Source organism: Nematolebias whitei, chromosome 11, assembly GCF_014905685.2.
Source record: "Nematolebias whitei isolate Nwh7 chromosome 11, NemWhi1, whole genome shotgun sequence".
Taxonomy (NCBI): Eukaryota; Metazoa; Chordata; class Actinopteri; order Cyprinodontiformes; family Rivulidae; genus Nematolebias; species Nematolebias whitei.
This window is the reverse complement of record NC_056508.1, coordinates 27,241,554-27,263,323: the sequence shown is the minus strand read 5'-3', so window position 1 is coordinate 27,263,323 and position 21,770 is coordinate 27,241,554. Positions and strand designations below refer to the sequence as shown.

At 40.4% G+C, this 21,770-nt stretch overlaps 1 pseudogene; it reads right to left on the bottom strand.

The window, feature by feature from the left end:
- Positions 1–20,551: 20,551 nt before the first annotated feature.
- LOC119417819 lies at positions 20,552–20,669 on the bottom strand (annotated as a pseudogene).
- Between the last annotated feature and the right edge of the window lie 1,101 nt (positions 20,670–21,770).

Below are 21,770 nucleotides of genomic sequence, written 5' to 3'. Positions count from 1 at the left end.
GCTTTCTGAAAGACTTCCACATTGTGATATTAAAAAAACACAACTCCAATTTAGAGATAATATAGAGTTTTCAAATCAACATGGATTGGTAAAAAGCACTCTGTAAAGCTAGAACTTTATATTATGCATCTTTAATTTATAAGAATAAAAATAACCCCAGGTTCCTTTTCTGTAACATAGCCAGTCTAATGAAAAATCATTTCTCTGTTGATTCATGTATCCCTAGAACTATAAGCTGTGATGACTTCATGAGATTCTTTATAAATAACATTGTTTCAATTAAGGAAACAATTCAAACCAACATTCCTAGTATTGCTTCTGGTTCTGTGTCAGATGAGACAACATTAAAAATGTCACTAGAAACCTGATTTATGTTTGGACTTTGCCCTGTTGATCTCTCTCTAAATTGTCAAAAATAATAGCTTCATCCAAACCATCCACATGTCTGCTAGATCTCATCCCAACCAGACTATTCAAAGACATATTTCCCTTAATTAATAACTATGTCCTGGATGTCTCCCTTTGTCTCTAAATGGTTACATACCACAGTGCTTTAAGATGGCTGTAATTAAACCTTTACTTAAGAAACATAACCTTGACTCAGGAATTCTAGCTAACTATAGACCTATATCTAATCTAACGTTCTTCTAAAAAATTCTAGAGAAAATAGTTGCTGGTCAGTTACATGATCTGCAAAAAAATAATCTGTTTGAAGAGTTTCAATCAGGTTTTAGAGCTCACCACAGTACCGAATCTGCACTGGTGAAAGTCACTAATGATATTCTCGTGGCCTCTGACAATGGACAGGTGTCTACACTGGTCCTGTTAGATCTCAGTGCTGCATTTGATACAGTTGATCATAATACTCTACCACAGAGACTTGAATATGATATTGGAATTACAGGAACGGCTCTAAATTGGTTTAAATCATATTTATCATATAGATTCCAATTTGTAAATGGAAATAATGAATCTTCATCATACACCAAAGTTAGTCATGGAGTTCCTCAAGGTTCAGTGCTTGGACCAATACTCTTTACCTTGTATATGCTTCCATTAGGTAATGTTATTAAACCACATGGAATACTTTTTCATCGTTATGCTGATGATACATAGTTATATTTGTCAATGAAACCCAATGAATCCAATCAGCTACTTAGACTACAAGCATGTCTTAAAGACATACAAACCTGGATGACTCTAAATTTTCTGCTTTTTAACACAGACAAGACCGAGGCTTTAGTTTTTGGACCTGAGCATCTTAGGAATACATTTTTCAGTCTTTCACACTCCTTGGATGGCATTAATCTGTCCTCCAGCTCTAATGTTAAAAATCTTGGTGTTATTTTTGATCTGGACATGTATTGTATCCCCTACATTTATGTTACTAGAACCACCTTCTTCCACCTGCGTAATATCACTAAAATTAGAAACATCTTATCTAAAAATGATGCAGAAAAACTGGTTCATGCATTTGTCACGTCTAGACTGGGCTATTGCAATGGTTTATTATCTGGATGTCCTAATACTTCTTTAAAAAGTCTTCAGTTGATCCAAAATGCTGCTGCCAGAGTCTTAACTGGAGTTAGTGGGAGAGATCATCTCTCTCCAGTTTTAGCTTCTCTCCATTGGCTCCCTGTCAAGTCCAGAAAGGAATTCAAAATCTTACTTCTAACCTACAAAGCCCTCAACAGCCTAGCTCCATCTTATATTACAGATCTTATTGTTCCATATTTTCCTAACAGAGCACTTCACTCTCAAACTGCAGGTTTACTTGTGGGTCCTAGAGTTTCCAAAAGCAGAATGGGAGGAAGATCTTCCAGTTATCAGGCTCCTCTCTTGTGGAACCAACTTCCAGTTTCTGTCCATGAGGCTGACTCATTGTCCAGTTTTAAGACTGGGCTTAAGACTTTCCTTTTTGATAAATCCTATAGTTATGGTTGGCTTGTTATGCTGCCTTAAGCTTAGACTACTAGAGGACAAATTGACCTAATTTCCTTAAATTAATTGTTAAAATTCTGTAGTTTTCATTTGATAATATTTCTATCTTAACAAGTGATTCTTGACCTGCTATTGTGTATCTGTTCCTCTCAAACCCAGCTGGTCAAAGCAGATGCCGCTTGTCCTGAGCCTGGTTCTGCTAAAGGTTTCTTCCTCATGAGGGAGTTTTTCCTTTCCACAGTTACCTTCATGCTTGCTCAAAATGAGAGTTCTGTGATGGAGTTAAACTCAAAGCAGTCTGCTCCTCAGATAAATAGTGTTAACTTATTATTTTTATATGAATGTTTCTGTTCAGTGCCCTGAAATGACTTTTGTTGTGACTTGGCGCTATATAAATAAACTGAATTGAATTTGAATTATTTATCCTGGCAGTTTGCTGATAACTAACAAGCTTTAAATATGGCCTGTTTGTAATTTGTTTTTTGTCTCTCCCATGATGGTCATCTTGCACACCTGTGTAGGCAACCAAGTTTCCACCAGCTGAAGCAGGTATAACATCCATCCATCCATCCATCCATCCATCCATCCATCCATCCATCCATCCATCCATCCATCCATCCATCCATCATCTTTTACCCACTTCTTCCTTTTCCCTGAGTGCCCATGTCCAGCTAGCCCTGTGTGAGAGATGGGGGACACCCTGGACAGGTCTCCAGTCCATCACAGGGACACATAGAGACAAACGAGACAAATAACCATTCAGTCTCTCACTCACACCTAGGGACAATTTAGAGTTACCAATCAGCCTAACATGCATGTTTTTGGTCTGTGGGAGGAAACCAGAGTAACAGGAGAAAACCCACGCATGCACGGAGAGAACGTGCAAACTCCACCCAGAAAGGCCCCCGGACAGGGATTTGAACCAGGGACCTGTTCGCTGAGAGGCAGCAGCTCTACCAGTTGCGTCACCGTGCTGCCCATTGGAGGTTTTCTAAATTACAATTTTTGGGAGTACAGTATTGTGCAAAAGTCTTCTTCGTCTCTTTATATTTTTGCTCCTCAGCAGTCAGACTTTCTTGTAATCTTTTAAAGTGGTCTAAGTAAAATCTCTGCAGTCTTTCAGAACATATTTTAAAGCTTTCTTTGGGCTTCAGCTGCTTTATCTTATCTTCAGTCCAGTAACTGACCATTTTCTAAAATAAATATTTTTTTAATATCTTATGCCACTTAGCTCTGATTTATAAATGATTTAGATGTTAAAAAGGCTCTAAACTCACCGGATAGTGTTATAACAGACAACATGGCAAGAGATCACCTCTAACTTTTATCTTTAGGAACTTTGTTGCCAACAGCCTATCAAATATTTATTATTTGTTTGAGTCACATTTATAAAAATACACATAATAACTCCGTAAGACAGGCATTAAACAGTATTTTAGCCCCAACAAAATGCTTTGAGTTGAAAGTGATACAACTGAAAACTAAACATCTCATGTTCTGTGTCGTCTTTGGGTTTTTCCTTTTGCTTCTTAATGTCATGACTTTCAGATCCGGTCCATCTGATGCAGAAAGACGATGTTCAGTTCTTTTGTCCTCCACTTGTCCATTTTCCCCATTTAAAGGAAACACCACCCAATAATACACTGTCAGGACCAGACATTAAACAGAGCATGAATGAAAACGCAGCAACTGAAAGATCTCAAGAAAGTATAAAAAAGTGCTGATCAAGACCACAAATTTACAAGAAGGTTTGAATCTTTAGCAAAATTTAAAGTAACAAGGAAATGGTTTAAAAGTTTTGCACACTGTCGTATGAGAGTGGAGCATCTGAGAAGATACCGTATTTTTCGGATTATAAGGTTCACTTAAAATCCTTTAATTTTCTCAAAAGTCGACAGTGAGCCTTTTAATCCGGTGCGTCTTATATATTCATTCTGGTTGTGCTTAATGACCTCAAATGGATTTTATGTGGTTATTGTGAATGAGTTGAATCAAGTTTGACTTATCTGATTGTTTTGTTTCACTTAATGCACCTTATAATCTGGTGCAACGTATAGTCTGAAAAATATGGTAATTGACAACGGTGATTGTAAATCTGCAGATGAATGTGCTGTAGATAAACTGGTTATCCTTGAAGGATTTCTCCTGATAAAACATTTGAGGAGGAACAAACCACCCTGTGAGCTCGTGCTGGTTTTTGAAAACTAAATATTTTCCCCCTGTGAGCCCGTCAGCGAGGCCCAGCCTCTCGCTGTGTGTTTACAGCGTGTCTGCTTTAGGACTGGATGGATGAACCCTGCCTGCTGCTGTGTCCATCTACCTGGCCTGCTTCCTGTCTGATTAATGTTCTGCGTGTGCGTGTTTGTTTGTATGTGCGGCTGTGTGCAAATGGTTATAGATGGGACAACACCACCACGCTGGCAGTCTGAATCATTACTCACACAGATAGGGAGAGACCCGGGGCAGAGAAACCCCAACATCCTCCACCTTGCAACACAGCTACACTGGCCCCTGTGCACACACCTTTGTGTTATTCATGTTTTAGCAGAGAGTCTGGCATTTCACCAAAAACTCCTTTTTTATTGAGATACTAAAAGGATTCACTCAAGGAGAGGAAGGAGTTGGTTTTCTTTCTGCCTTTTTTTTTTTTTTACTTTTTTTTTTTTTTTTAGCTAAATTTTACTCCTTGCAAAGTAAGCTGCCTCAGTAGGTGCATGCTCAATCCCAGCATGTTTACTTTGCTTACACAGTTTAGGGATTTTACTTTTTTTTTTTTTCCTGCATGAACACTTAAACATGCTATGAAGCTTTAAATATGACATTTAAATTGTTTAATCAAAAAGCTGTTTTTGTTCTTCACACTATGTTAAATTCAGTTAAATTCAAACATATTTATTAATCCCACAGGGAAATTAAATGTTGTAACTCATCATCCTGGTTTCATTAATGAGTTGTTCTAGATGCTGATGGATGTGGGCAGGAAGGATCTCTTATAGTGGTCTGGCTTATCTGAAGAAGCCTCTGACTGAAGACACTCTGTTGTTGTATGACGGTCTGATGAAGAGGATGCTGAGGGTTGTCTATACTGTTCTTCATTTTATGAAGAATCCTTCTTTGTACAGTCATCTCCAAAGGTTGTAGAGGAGTCCCCAGAACTGAGCCAGCCTTCTTTATGAGCTTGTTGAGCTTTTTTAAGTCACTTGCTCTGGTGCTGCTACTCCAGCAGATGATGGCAGAAGAGATGGCACTCTCTACAACAGACTGATAGAAGATATGCAGCATCTTGCAGCAAACACTGAAGGACTTCAGCTTCCTCAAGAAGTACAATCTGCTCTGTCCCTTCTTCTTGTAGCTGACTTCACTGTTTCATCTCCAGTCCAGTCAAATTTTGAGCTTTGAGATGTTAATCAGCTGTTCCCAGTTGTTCAAAAAAATTAAAAAACAGGGCAGCACGGTGGTGCAGTTTGTAGAGCTGCTGCCTCTCAGCGAGCAGGTCGCCCCAGTTCAAATCCCAGTCAAGGACCTTTCTGGGTGGAGTTTGCACGTTCTCTCTGTGCATGCGTGGATTTTCTCCAGGTACTCTGGTTTCCACCCACAGACCAAAAACATGCATGTTAGACTGATTGGTAACTCTAAATTGTCTCTAGGTGTGAGTGAGAGAGTGAATGGTTGTTTGTCTCTATGTGTCCCTGTGATGGACTGGAGACCTGTCCAGGGTGTCTCCCGCCTCTCGCCCAGCGATGGTTGGACATGGTTACCAGTGACCCCCTTGACCCGAAAAGCAAGAAGCGGGTAAAAGATAATAGATGGATGGGGGAAAAAAAAACACCTTGTTGCCATGGTTACGCATCAGAACAAACGTCCAAAAGTAAAAAAAAGTTTCAATAAAAATCCTTCCAGCTGCATAACATCTGATACCAGAGGAAATAACCATAAAAAAGCAATTTACATCCAGAAAAAATATAAAGTTTTCAAATATCTCATAATGAAAGTAACAGAGCTGCTCCAACATGGAGCCACTTGAGCAGCACGACTCTAGAACAATTTTGTAATTTCAGTAAATTGTAGATATTTACTATAGTACCAGCAACTATAGGTTGCCAAAGGTCCACAAAATAACAAAAACAAAAAAGTTTTCATTCAGAGTTTATAATTGTGCAGGAATCAGAAACCAATGTTCACAGCAATTTTGATGATTTCACAATTAAATTGCTATTAGTGTTTAGGATCAATCACAATTGTTGGTGTTCGTTAATCAGAACTTGTGAAGGCTTCAAATTTTATTGCTGTTATTATGACACAAGAGTCTTAATCTTAATCTGAGGTGCATTTAAAATATAAACTTTAAATATTATTAAACCAGTAACTCCCAACAAAAGTTAACATTCTCACAATTAAAGTTTCTAACTCAGAATTTGCAAGAGTGCAAAAAATGTGCCTATGAAATATTAAATTCAACAAATATTGGACAACTATTTTAAACATATCTAATTACCCCTACAGGGAAAAAAACCCAACATGAGACCAGATGTGATCCCACAAATACGTAGAAAATCTTTCTAAATTCCATGTTTCACATGTTCATTTAACATGATATCACATGTAAAAATGTGATTTTTCACACGAGATTCACATTTTCTGTTCCCAATTTACACAAGAAACATGTCATGCATGTCAGGATTTTGGTCCAGGTTTAACTACTATGACAGAAATTGTTAAATGCCCATGAACCATGTGTTTGACTTGGCAGAGATTAATTGATCCTACATGTACAGCTGGATGGTTGAGGTCATCAGTGTCTGCATGTGAGCTGTGAGAGACGATAAGCTTATAAAAACAAGCCTCACACGCTGCCTGTGGCAGATTCTCGTGACTGGGCTCATGCATGTAGAACTTCTGGACATCTGTAGCCTGTGGTGAAAATCTGAACCTTTCAAGTAAAACCAGTTAAAAATCTTCTTGTCCTCGAATGTGGCTGCTTGGAGTAAGTAAAACGAACAGAGGATATTTTATCCAACAATGCACATGCGTATGTCACACATACTGTTTGTCACATTAATTTAATTTAATTTCCACATATGAAGTTCATGGGTTCATGGTGTGATGTCACGAGCGCCGCAGTATGTCCGCACTGATGGGAGCTCCACTTGGACTCAATCTTTTTTTGTTCCTGTTGTTCTTGTTTTAACTTATTTTGTGTTTACACTGCACACCCACGCTACAGGTATGAGTGCAACACTTTGTTGTTTCTTTTTTGGTGAGACGGTTCTTCTCGTCCTCAGCATTTCATTGCATTGTTGACCTTGTGATGATTTTTGCACATGACCAATAAACCAAACCTGTCCTCGTGTGGTTTCTCTGTGAAGGAAGCAACAAAAGCTTTGATGTAAACAAATATGAACAAATACATTTTTTGACTCTCCAGCATTAAAATTAGAGACAAATACAGCATGTGATGTGTTTTATATTATTAAAACTTAAAAGGAGCATTAAAAAAAAAAATCTCTTGTAAAATAGTTGTTGACAAATGAAGAATTTAGCCAAATAATTTGTTTCATGCACTGATGAATGTTTCCAGCTGTGTTTGCATCCCCCGCTAGTTTTGTTCTTTACTTCTTTTTTTTTGTTGTTGAAGAGGAGCAGTTATAAAACTGTGAACCCAAACAAGAGCGTTAAAAAGAAAACATGTTGAACAGCTTCACTGCCAACAGGAACAAGCATAATCGACTACAGAGATATCAAAACAAATGTGTGTGTTTTGTGTGTTCATACATTTGATATCTCATAAGGTGTTTCTGCTCCTCAGTGCAGGACGTGTCTGTTTATGTGCATGAGTGTGTAGCAGAATCTATGCGTGGGCTGGAATGGGTGTGTGTGTGTGTGTGGAGGTGGTGATGGGGGGGTATGTACAGGAAGAGAGCCTGTAAATAAATCTGTTTGGGGATTGGGGGTGTGGGGATGAAATATGGTCCCAGGGATGTGGAGCAATGTGAAAAACTCGGCAACGCCAGGGAATAACAAATCTCCCGATGTCGCCTCTCCGCAAAATAAATACACTCCCCTGTACAAGTCATCCATCTGGACTATGAGTCGCAACAAAGACGCCCCCAATACAACACACACACACACACACACCTAGAAACCATGCTTATTTACACACTTATTTATTTGCTTGTTTGTTGAATTAGAAACTGCATGCAGGGGGTTGGAAAGTTCTTTATTTCTTTATTTATTTTACAAAATGTGCCTTTTGCTTCCCACCCTCCCTCTGTAACAGGCTGCCTGCGAGGCACTGAGGGGTGGCGGGGGATTTGTGGGTCGAGCATTTTACCTAATGATCAATCACGGGGGATTAAATGATTAAATTTCAGCTTTGACAATTTAAAAGTGTCCCCCGCACAATGTCAACCGAACAAGGGGAAGGATGAAAGATTCTACCTGCAGCGATGGATCAGAAGCATTCAGCATCCGATATATTACAGAGAAACAGTGAAAGTGTATGTGTGTGTGTGTGTGTGTTCTTGCTTGGACACTTTCTCCCTGACATTTAGGCTTTAGCAACAACAGTCACCTCAGTGTAGGGCCAGCAGATTCATCTTCACTTTATCTAGGCCTCCTCAGCTCCAATAGCGTGTGTGTGTGTGTGTGTGTCCTTGTTTATGCTACTTTGTGAGGCCCATTTTTCCAACTTATACTGCATTGTGAGGACCAACTGCTCCTTATGGGGCCCAAAGCCCGGGCCCCATAAGAAGAAGTCCCGTTGGTGGGTTAGGGGCTAGGTTTAGGACTAAGGTGTGAATTGAGGATGTGTTAGGTTTAGGGTTAGGTATGTACTGGTAATGGTTAGGTTAAGGATAAAGGTCATGGTTAGGCTATAGAAATGAATGAAAAATGAATGGAAGTCAATGCAAAGGCCCCATAAAGATAGCAAAACAAACCTGTGTGTGTGTGTGTGTGGTAAACATGTATCTGTGTTTACATAAAGAATCACCATAAAACAACAGCACAAAAGCATTTGCAATAAAAGGCTGCATTTTTTGGGGTGATCTCCAGTTTTCAGTTTCTAATTAAGGTCTGTTCTTTTGGCTTAATTAGCTGACACCGTGTGTGTGTGTGTGTGTGTGTTTGTAGAGGTCATCCTGTTCCTCCCAGGAATAAATATTAGCCCTCGTTGTTTGCAAATAGGTGATGTATGGTGGTCGTATCTCTCGGTGATGAATGTTTTTTAGAAATTTCCTCTCCTTTATCAATTGACTAACAAAGCCATGTATCACTGCCACTCTCTCCCACTCCCCATATAAATTAAAGAACCATCTCTGTTTCTTTCTCGCTCTCATCTTCCCTGCTCCCCAATTCCCCTTTCATTACTCCCTTTAGCTTTGTTCGTTTTATTATGTTTTGTGCAGTTTACCTCGTTTTACACACGTCCAACCTACAGGAGTTGGTGCTCTGAGGTATTAATGCAGTTTATAGATGGAGCCAGTCTTCAGTTTCACTGTATAGAGAAGGTGACAATGATTCTCATGCCTTGCAGCATGTTATTTGATGCTCTCGTTACCAGGAGTCGCATGACATACTAAAGGATCAGCATGAAGGGAAACATGTCTATGTGTTCCTCCTAATCGTGGCAATAGTCTCAATGTGCTGTCTTTCAGCTGGGCGGTGTGGAAAAAAGCTACAGGCTGGATCACAAGAGGATGACAGGAGGCCGATTATGCCAGAGCAACATATTGTAAACTACTTATCATTACTGCAGCCATCCCAACTAACGAGCGAGCCGGAGATTAACAGGAGCAGAGTGGGGAGCCATCTTAATCAGGAGGGCTGTTTGAACGTGGGGCTCTGTCATTAAGCACAGCTGTAATACAGCAGAGAATGGGAAACGCTGAGCTGTAAAGCTGCACCACGAGGCTGGCTCACGTCCCAGCCTCGAGCTCTGCAGGGGTCTGCTGCTCTTCTCATTGGCCGTTTAATCTCAGAATGATCAGGAATAGAAAGATAAGGGCCCCAAATATTCAGCCATGTTGAACGATTAGCCTCCATCAGAGAGGCTCCAGGCACAACAACACGGTTTAACTTCAATCTGTAAAATACAGTGGGGGAGTGTTAAATGTGTGATTCCTACTCCTCTCACTCTTTCCGTCTCCTCTGCTCTCTTTACACATAAACACCCTTTTGTCAACTCCCTACCCAACATCAGTGACTTTACAGAGAAAACAAACACATCTGTAGAAATTAAACTCCTTAAAACACACCTCAACACAAATAACAACTTCCAGGAGGATGTGCTTTTCTTTTCAGGTCAGTGATTTGGCTGTTTAGAGACATATACCTGTATGATGGAAATAATAACCTAACTCTTTGCTGTAATTTTCTTTAACAAATTGCAAATAATAAATTACTGTTTTTTATAAACTAAAACTGTAAAATACTTTACAAGTTACCTTGCACAGGCATATTTCCATCTGTCCCAGACTCTCTGTTTAAAGTTTTATGAATAGCTTCAGAACAATTAGTATCTTACCTGTTGTAGATCATTAAATGACCTCAGTTTGGCGAAATAGTTTTTTTCATAATGGGGCTACAAGGGTTGGGTTTTTGCTGCTGTTTGTAAACAATTCAAATCACACAAGCTATTCATGCAAACTTTATTTTAACAGTGTTTACAGTGCTGTACATTTTGCATTGCTTAGTTATTTAAATGGGATTTTATCATTTGTGAGCATGAATAGAGGCAGCAGCTAATACTTTGTGGGTACTTCTAGGAGTAACATCAGTTTGAACAACAATAAAATACCAAACTAACAGTGATGTGAAGGTTGATAAAATATTTTTTTATGAACGGATTGAAAGTTTTTGAGATTGTAATATATTTAAGACTGGTCTGAGCTTGTGTTGGAATAGACATTAGCTCAATAATACGGTCAGAATTAAACTATTTGTCTTCAGACTTGGGTCATTCAAAGAGCTATCTACAACAGGTAAGATGATATTCTTTACATTTCTAAAGAATCTTACTTCAAAAGATCTGAATTAACTTTTTAACAGCTTCATTCTGTGTTTCGCTGATCTCATTTTATTTATAATTCATTATGAGGTTGCTTATTCTGGGAAAATATTTAATCTGCAGGCATTTTTGTGAGCAAATTGCAGCAATTGGTTGCATTAAAAAGCTGATACTAACAAATGTTTGCCATTTATCTCTAAATAAATCATTGCGAAGCTGAAATTCATAAGCAAATAAATAAATCTTTTCCAACTCTGTTGAGCTTTGTTTCAACAGAAGACTTATAGATCGTAACAGATTTAGATCTCCCTCCTTTCCCACCCCAACACATTTTTTTTTATCTTGACCATTTGTTTTCCATGTTGTCATTCAGAGCATCTTGTACATCTCTTTTTTTAAAATAAGCCACTCTCATGTCCTGCAGATGGACAGGCCTGAGCTGTCTGGACAAGCTGTAGCTCCCCCACCAAAAGCTTGAACAATTGGAGGTAAATACATTGGAGACAGCCCATTTGTTTTGGGCCGGCGGTGATGCATGCTTTTGCAGTGAGCAGCACATTTTTACCACGCAGCCCAAAGCAGCTGTGAGTAATGGACTGCTCTGGCCTGTCCACTCATACTGCTATTTTTATTATTGTCTCCCTTATAGTTTTCATTTTTCATATCAGGGAAAGGGAAAGAAAGAGACTCCAATATTCCCTTCAAGTGAATACTTTTCTTATACAGAGACAGGAAGTGAAGCTCTACTCTTCCTCCAACCAGTTCAGCTGCTTCCATCATTTCTGTTTTATTGTAGGGCTCATAAGTTTTTTGGGATGCCAGAAAGAGATAGATAAATAATGATCAATACATGGAAACATAATTCAGGATGATCGATTTTCATGACTGTGTTTCAGTAGCATGTTGTCTGATTTTACCTCTAGACATCAAGAGGATCTCCATGAAGGAAGATCAGCGAGCCTGAATAAATAAATACAAAAAAGAGGAAAGACAATGTAAAAAGTGTAGCCACTAAGCTGAAAATGTGTGATTCTGACTTTGAAGATGATTCACTAAGCTAAAATTATCTGCTGGTGCTGGCCCCAGGCAGAAGACTAGTGTTTTGCACGAGTAGAGCACCTATAATAAGGGCTTCTTCATTCCACTGACAGCTTTACAGAACCTGAGTTATGGAGCCGTGGCTATGATGCTTGTTAGGCCTTTGCTAGGCTTCACACAGGGTTACATTAACACACCTCACCTCCTTCCCCTGCCCTTCCACACTGCACACATAAAGGCATCAAATCATGCTAACATTTACGAGGAGCAGACTTGCAGAGGCTCCGCCTCCCTTCCTTACAGATGTTTCTTGTTAATTGGAGTTATTTGTTCAAGTTGTTCAGCTGGTGTTTACATCAAATGTATTACATTTATTTCCTTTTTCCACCTACACATACTTCTCCTCCACATGCACACCAGCCAGACACCATCTCCTCCTGTTTCCCCCCCACACCTCCCTTCGCCCTGCTCCAGTGCTGACAGTATACTGTAGCACGGTCCTTCTTGGTGATCCATCTCTGTCAACCTGTTAAAATGATAATGCCAATTAAAGCAGAGGAGTAATTGCCCTCTGTTGCCTTTAATCCCCTGCAGACCCCCAACAGGAGCCACAACTCTAAATATGAATGAGACCTCGGGGCCCCCCTAGAGGCCAGTGCCTGGATGAGGACAGTCAGACGAGCAAGGTGGGGAGGTTGGAGGGCAGAGCTTGGGGGAGGAGGGGTGATTTGTAACTTTTAACCTCCACTGATCACCGATGGCCTTGACAAGAAAGAAGTGGAGGGGAAGGGAAGAGATATCGCAGACAAAACACTCAGCCAAAGATGCTGGTAATTGTTGCACATGGATGAACACACACACTTGTTCAAGGTCGCTGTCACAGGACTTATGGCCCTTGCCACGGTGCAGACTCTCAGTCTGAGGAGCCTAATAGGAAGTGAAAGGACTATCTGGCAGTGGACTGTGACGCCACTGATCAGAGGCGACACAGCTGCACTCTCAGGTCAGCCAGGCAGCTGTTATTACCAACGTCCCTATCACAAATTCAGGGTTATTGTCTTCAGATAACGGGCACAACACGAGATTTGATCTGAACATCTATAAAGTGATCTGTAAAGCTGGACGTGTTCTTGGTTTTCTAAAGAGAAACTGGTGGCTGGGCACAGCATCACACACAAAGTAGGTTTTTCTTTTACTTTCACTGTCTGCATAAACTGTGATGGACTTGCCACCTGTCCAGGATGTACCCTGCCCCTCGCACAGTGATGTCTGGATATGGGCACCCCCCGTGACCCAAAATGGAAGAAGCGGGTAAAGATAATGGATGGATGGATGGATGGCCACTGGTGCCCACGTCCAGCCATCACTGTACGAAATGCGGGGGACACCCTGGACAGGTCTCCAGTCCATCACAGGGACACATAGCGATAAACAACCATTCACTCTCTCACTCACACCTAGGAACAATTTAGAGTTACCAATCAGACTGACATGCATGCTTTAAGTCTGTGAGAGAAAACCGGAGTACCTGGAGAAAACCCACACATGCACGAATAGAACATGCAAACTCCACCAAGAAAAGCCCCCCAACCGGGATTGAATATGGTGATATTCTTGCTGAGAGGCAACAGCTCTACCAACTGTGCCACCGTGCTGCCTGAATATTTTCATAATTTAAAAAATAAATAAATAATTTAAAACATTTTTTTTTTGTCTGTATTATAAGTACTATGTGTTGTCATATGTTCCCATACAATGGGGAAATTGGTTCTCTGCATTTAACTCATCGCATCTGGGATAAACCTTATTTTAGTTATGTCTCATTTAAGTAATTTTAGGATAGTGACCTGAAACTCATTTGTCTTGTTGTTTATGGCAGTGATCCAGAGCTTTTGAAGTGAGGTTATTTTGAGTGTTACGGACACATGTTTTAGCTTTTGCAGAGAGATCTTTAGCCTGAGAGCTTCATTCTGACACACTGATAAGCTCAAGGCTAGTCTGAGTAGATCCATGACCAATTTTGACTGATTACATCTTAACACAACTTAATTTTACAAATCTTTACATTGGAATCAGTTTTTCTTTACATGGTTATTTATACAGTAATCTATGGTTATTTACCATGGTTATGGCCATCCATCCATTATCTTTACCCGCTTATTCCATTTTGGGTCACGGGGGTCGCTGGTGCCCATGTCCAGCAATCACTGTGCGAGGGGCGGGGTACACCCTGGACAGGTCGCAAGTCCATCACAGGGCCACATAGAGACAAACAAGACAAACAACCATTCACTCTCTCACTCACACCTAGGGACAATTTAGAGTTACCAATCAGCCTAACATGCATGTTTTTGGTCTGTGGGAGGAAACCGGAGTACCTGGAGAAAACCCACGCATGCACGAAGAGAACATGCAAACTCCACCCAGAAAGGCCCCCGGACCGGGGTTTGAACCAAGGACCTGCTCACTGAGAGGCAGCAGCTCTACCAGTTGCGCCACCGTGCTGCCCTATCACCAACCAATGTTAAATTAATGCTGAACCATGTGTGTGAGTTTAGAGAGTTGTTTTCCCTCTCAGAGACGAGTCTTCATGTGCAGCCGAGGTCACACTGATTCAGAGTCAGAGAGTCAGAGAGTCAGAGTTTCTTTATTGTCATTCGCACCTCATGTGGTACATGTGGTGGAGCGAAATTATGTACACAGGGTCCCAGTTACATCCAACAATAAAATGTATAAGAAAAACAGTAATGACATCTAAGATATGAACTAAGAAAAACATCAACTAAATATACACTAAGCACTCATAACATAAAACATTGAACATCAGCACAAACATGAACATGAGTCTGTGAGCAGATGTGCACGCATGAACACATCAACATTGAAACAGATCAGCAGCAACATGAAACAGATCAGCAGCAACATGATATGGTTTTTCACAGTGATTATTCTAGTTAGAGATTCATGAGTCTAACAGCCTCAGGGTAGAAGCTGTTCCTCAGTCTAGTGGTTCTACACTTAATGCTCCTTAACCTCCTTCCTGAGGGGAGTGGGGCAAAAAGTGTGTGTGCTGGGTGGGTGGGGTCCTTCATGATGCAGGTGGCCCTCTTCCTGCATCTGGAGGTGTAGATGTCTGTAATGGTGGGGAGACTGATTCCAACAGATTTCTGTGCAGCCTTCACCACTCCACTCCATTCGAGAGCTGATAAGGTTTTATAAAAACAACTCTTGCACACTGTCCGATGCAGATTCTCACGACCAGGCTTCAACGATGCATCTGTGTAAGCCTGTTGTGAACTCTGCCCTTGCAAGTAAAACCTGGATAAAAATCTTCTCGTCTCCTCGTGTGACTTCTTTTAGTAATTGAAATGAATAGAGGATATTTCACCCAGCATTATGGTTTGGAGATAGAGGCATGGACAAAAAGACAGGAGACAGAACTGGAAGTGGCAAAAATGAAGATGTTGAGGTTCTCCTTAGGAGTGACAAGGATGGATAAGATTAGGAATGAGATCATCAGAGGTACAGCACAGGTTGAACAACTGGGAGATAAAGTTAGAGGTGTCCAGACTGAGAAGGTTTGGACATGTCCAGAGGAGGGACAGTGGGTATACTGGTAGAAGGATGTTAGAAATGCAGCTGCCAGGAAAAAAATAAAGAGGAGATATATGGATGCAGTTAGAGAGGACATGGAGGTAGTTGGAGTGAGGAGAGAGGATGCAGAGGACAGAGTGAGATGAGGAGGATGACTGTTGGGACCCCTGAAAAGGGAAAAGCTGAAAGAAGATGCAGAAAAAGCTGAACCCACTTTAACAAGCCGTTAGCTCATTATTCTGGTCAAAACCAAACGTATTTCTTCTAACTGATGCCATTTAAAGAGCTATCTAAAACAGGTAAGAAATTGATTGTTCATGACCTTTTTCCACAGAACCCCTTGTCCAATAGTCCCTACCATTTCATTAATCTCATGCCTTTTGATTCAAAATAACCAACAGCAATAAAACCTAACAAATATAATACCAAAGTCTGTGTTTAAGAATGTTCTTTTGTCTTCATAAATGATTTTTCTTAATCCAGTATTCACTCATAATAATATTAGCATTGCTAAGAATTAAAAAAACTACAAGTCTGTGACAGTTGACACCCCATCCTCAAGACTAAACCAGCACGGCATTAGCTTCACCACCAACCAGGCCGCCACGACAGCTCATGCATCACAGCATGCTTATGGCAGCTCGTGTGGCGAGCATATGTGTTTGAGTATATTATTATTGCTCAGCTCAAAAAGTGTGTGGGAGGAGGGCAAGACACCAGACCGAGTGTGTAGGTGGTTGTTAACACAAGCACCGTCACCCTTTATGACTTGGTGACCCGCAGCAAAGACCAGTGGGAGAATGCAACAGCGGGGACCATGAAAGAAAAATCACACTGTTGCCTCTGTGTGATCCATAAGCAGCTTTTAAACATCTGAGAAACACTTGTGTAGAACACATCTGGCTGACACTGCCACCAAAACATCAGGAGAGCAGCTGACAAGCTCAACTGCACAGACCCAGTTAGCTCCATCAGAAGAGTGATGATCACCAGAGCCTCAATGTGACGATAATCTCTTCTAACTTCATCAGCACAATTTCCACCAGCAGGCCGTGCTTTCAATATGTTCTGCATTATGTAGTCCACTCACTTTAACTCAGTTACTGTAACTGTAGTAAAACACAGAGGCTCACACTGATCCTGCAGATCCTGCAACTCTGCACTGTGCCACGACACTTCAACGCTACGTCGTGAACTGGACGCCAACAGTGACTTATTACACGCGAGTACGCCGCCAAATGTATAATTACGCTCCTTTTGTTGCCCCTGTTGTTGAAAATGTAATTATGAAAGATGAAACACAGCCTTCAATGAGATGGCTGTAAAATAGCATAATTAATATGGGCTTTTGCGAGAACAATCCTCGCTTTACGGGAGCCCCACGTTGGCCGTGAAATTAATTAAGTGTGCCAGGATTTATGGCCTGCACTTGGAAATGAAGAGAATTAATCGCAGGCCGAAGATGGATGGTTGCTAGAAAATGATGATGCCCAGGACCATGTGTGGGGGAGGCGTCTAACTGCTTTAGGGGTACTCTTAGAGGCGAATAGAAGGTTTTGACATGATTATACACCCCCAGACAACAGCTGGACCAGCAAGAGGTTGGAGAACTTCTTATGGGTAGTTTGAAATTGTGCATTTTTCTTGCAACAACTTCCATCCACCTGCATCGATTTCCTGCAGCACACATAAGGCCCCATGGTGGCGTTGGTCTTGGCAGATAGGAGATTTCTTGGAGAACCAAGCAGAGTTGTGTTTGTGTAATTAACTGTCGTGAATGAATAATGTCTAATTTGTTATACTCTCCTTTATCTACTCTCCATTGAGGCAGAGGTACAATAACTATTTAATTGAACACAATTATGAAAATTGTTCTATAAACACAATAATGGATGCAGGCAACCGATTCAGAGCAAACATTAGGGGACAAGCAGATAATTATCGAGTATACTCACTACAAATATGTCTGAGCGTTTTGTGCGAAAAATTAGGATGTCATTTGAGAAATCATTATAATAAAAGGAATGTGTGTTTTATTTTTGTTTGTAGCACGGTTTATGGACATTGTCATGTGAGTAAAACAAATTAAATGTCTGTAATCTCTTCAACAAATATTTATTGGTTTTAAACCAGGTTCATCTTATATTGAAAACTTATAAAGTTGGTACCACTTTACAATAAGGCTCCCCTTATAGATGGCTAATAAAGAGTTCATACATATGTTATTAATTCCTCTATAAGCACTTTATAAATCATTAATAACTGCTTATTATGCATTAATTAAGGGTGACAGAGACAAAACTGTGCAGTTTCTTGCCAAATAGTGAATAAAATTTGCCACCTATATATTTCATCCAGAGTTGTTGTATTAAACATTTCACACTAAGTTACTACCTTGTAAGAACAACAAGCATTTGTAAACTTTTTTTTTAGGATATTATATTAGCTGTAGATACTTAAAATGAAGTGAAAAAATACAATATTATATGCAAAAAAATAGGTTTACAAATGCTTATTGAGCTTACAAGGTAGTAACTTAGTCTGAAATGTTTAATATAACAACTCTAGATGAAATATATATATAGGTGAACAGATTTGGCTCAATATTTGGCAAGAAACTGCTCAGTTTTGTCTCTCTGTCACCCTTAATTAATGCTTAATAAGCAGTTCTAAATGATTTATAAAGTGTTTGTAGAGGAATTAATAACATCTATATAAACTATTTATCTGCCATCTATAAGGGGAATCTTATTGTAAAGCGGTACCAAAAAGATAAAGCTGTTTTGGTCAGACATAAAAAGCAATACAGTTCCAGGGAATATCAACAAGATTTCATGCTAACTGGTAGTACTGGTAGCAAGTTCAAGGTTCTTTATTGTCATTTGCATCACACGTGGTACATGAGGTGGAACAAAATAATGTTCTCAAGCTCCCAGTTACACCCCAAAATATCAAAAATATAAAGTATAAAAACAAAGAGTATATAAGGATCAAAGATATACACTAAACACTAAAAATGTAAAATAATACGATATATTAAACAGCAGCCTGAACATGAGTCTATAGTGAGCAGATGGGTATGAATACAGCAGCATGAAGGCAAGAGATCAGCAGCATGGATAATCAGCAGCACAGATGTCACATATCAAATGTTGCCCTGCAACTGTAACAAACATGTTGTAGGCTTGAGTTGTAACCTTTGTTGCATTTTCTAAGGTTAAGTAGCTGTTGTGCAACCCTTGAATTGAGTTGACGCCAAACATTAATCAGTTATAAATAAATTTACGAGTTTCTGTTAGTTTAATTAAAAATCCGTGGTTCATGAAATATTTTGTTATCAAACAGAACCCCCCCCCCCCCACACACACACACACACACACACAAGAAAATGGGTTTTACATTTCATGATGGACTAACAATAATAAACATCTGACCAAACACTGACATACTCTATAAAAGTAGAGGGATTGAAGCAATAAAATTATTATAATTCAGCTCAGTTCCACCTTTAGCTCAGCTGTTAACTAATCTTCACATCTCTGACCTCCTACAATGTCCTTAGACCCAAAACAAGTCCTGGAGCACAACCTCCCATCCCTCCCACTGGCTCACCGTTCAGTGTGTTGTAATAATGGAAGGCTAATTACCCTCCTCTCCTGTCCCTGGACAGCGCCACTATGTCTGGGTTAGGTCTCTGTGTGGGACGGTTCATGGTGGTAATTAGCTTCATGCACACACACATACGTACACTCACAGACAAGATAAATGAAGGCTGGGTGGGTGTCTGTTGTTGGACACTTGATTGGGCAGGTACTCGGGGAGTGTCTTGGGCCTCCAGAGCATGTCCGCTCTGATAATTATGTGCATCCGTGTGTGTGTGCTTCTCTGCTGAGAAGGAGCTATCAACTCCAAATTGCTGTCTCTTGTCTTATTGTCAGAGTGATTATGAAATATTGTTTAATTTACTGGGTGGTAGAGTTTCTGAGGTGGTAGAGATTTTGATGAATAGGACCTTTTTATTCCTTTATTCCCTTTATTGTCAAGTGGTGAGGTGTCAAGTGTGTTGATTTGCTGTATATGTGAATAATACACAACACACACTCATATAAATCACAGTCCCTGCATTCTGTGTTGAAATCCTGTGGTCAATGAAACTTTGATTCATATAGTGATTTTGTAATTTAAGTTAAATTTTCATAATGGGAACGTCTTGCATTTTGAGATCAGTGGTTATATTAATCCTGATAGAAAGTAAAACCATCAACAAGAAGGGGTACACTGATTTACCCTGTCACTGAAGGATTTGAGAAATAAATGTTTATAGTTTTAGACATTAGTGTTTTTCTAAATTGGAATTGAACAGAGAATGCAAGTAAACCGTAAACCTTAATGTTGTTGGTACAAGATGTGCAAGCTATTCAAGTGTTATATTGTGTATGAGAACAGATTCTGTAGGATTTCATCCACCACCAGTTGCAATGGCAGAGCCAGGGGGTGGCCATTGGTGGCCTTGGTCATCATAGACGAACCTTAAGCCACCCCAATCATTTGAGGAATCTATACTTTTAGGCTATAACTAAACTATAAAACAGTCTCCTCAGATGGTAGGGGTATCCAGTTTACATACAGTATTTTCTTCTTTTGGCTGCTCCCTTCCACAGCGGTCACCACAGATAACTAACTCACTTGAAGACTTTACAATTGTTTGTACGCCAGACGCCCTTCCTGACACAACCACAGACCACCGAGCTACCACATCTCTCTGTGTGGAGCAGAGAGCTGCCATCTAGGACACCCAGGGGAGCAGATGGTGGAGGTTAAGGGCCTTGCTCAAGGGCTCAGAGTGGGACAAATTAGGGGGTGCTTCACCTTTCTCACCCATATTCTGATGCTGTTGGTCCGGGGGATAAAACCAGAGATTTTTCGATCACAGGCTCACATTCTCTAACCTCTGTTCCACCACACCCCGACTACTAATGGCACCTGGTATTCCCAAGCAGTCTCCCATCCAAGTACTAACCAGACCCAACCCGCTTAGCCTCTGAGATCAGATGAGATCGGACATGTTCAGGGTGGTATGGCCATAAACTGGTGTGTCCCTAAAGGAGCTTTTCCTACACCTAGATGCAGCCACACACCAAAATGGAAGTCGGTACCTTTCTTATTTTTCAAGTTAATGTGCTCACAACATGCACGAACGGACGGACAGATAGAGGGTATTTCCAACTACCCCCAATTGCTCTGTTAATGGGGTCAAAAATATAGTTGGAGGAGGTGGTACAAATAACTTCCACTACCCAGAAATGAAGCCAATTTTATTATCCATCCATTATCTTTACCCGCTTATTCCATTTTGGGTCACGGGGGTCGCTGGTGCCCATGTCCAGCAATCACTGTGCGAGGGGCGGGGTACACCCTGGACGGGTCTCCAGTCCATCACAGGGCCACATAGAGACAAACGAGACAAACAACCATTCACTCTCTCTCTCACACCTAGGGACAATTTAGAGTTACCAGTCAGCCTAACATGCATGTCTTTGGTCTGTGGGAGGAAACCGGAGTACCTGGAGAAAATCCACGCATGCACGGAGAGAACATGCAAACTCCACCCAGAAAGGCCCCTGGACTGGGGTTTGAACCAAGGACCTGCTCGCTGAGAGGCAGCAGCTCTACCAGTTGCGCCACCGTGCTGCCCTGCTGCCCATCATTCACTCTAAAATACTTATTGAATAGTTTTCTGATATCAGTAAAACTAGATCTTAAGCAACCCGTTAAAATACACCAGAATGCAGGAAATGACATCTACTTTATTAAAAAATTTCCCGTTTGTGCTGCTAATTAAAACTTTTTATTGACCTCATGCTGCTTTGTCAACTTTCAACATTCACCTCAAAAATAAATATATTAAGAATTTTAATCATTTTAATTATATTGTTCGCAACTAAAACCTCTTTTATTACAATGTGCTCCTAAACTCATGTGTCCATAAATGAAACAATGAATTAGTCATGTAGAACAAGCAGAGCAAAAACAGATAATGTACTTTAGTTTTTAGAAAGTGAGCAGACGCACACATGAATGTAAGCGGGAGTGAGGATGGTGCAGGCCCACTCTAATTGATTATACTGCTATCGACAGGGACCCAGAAAAACAGGCACTCACTTTCTTCTTGATTGAATTAAACACCTTT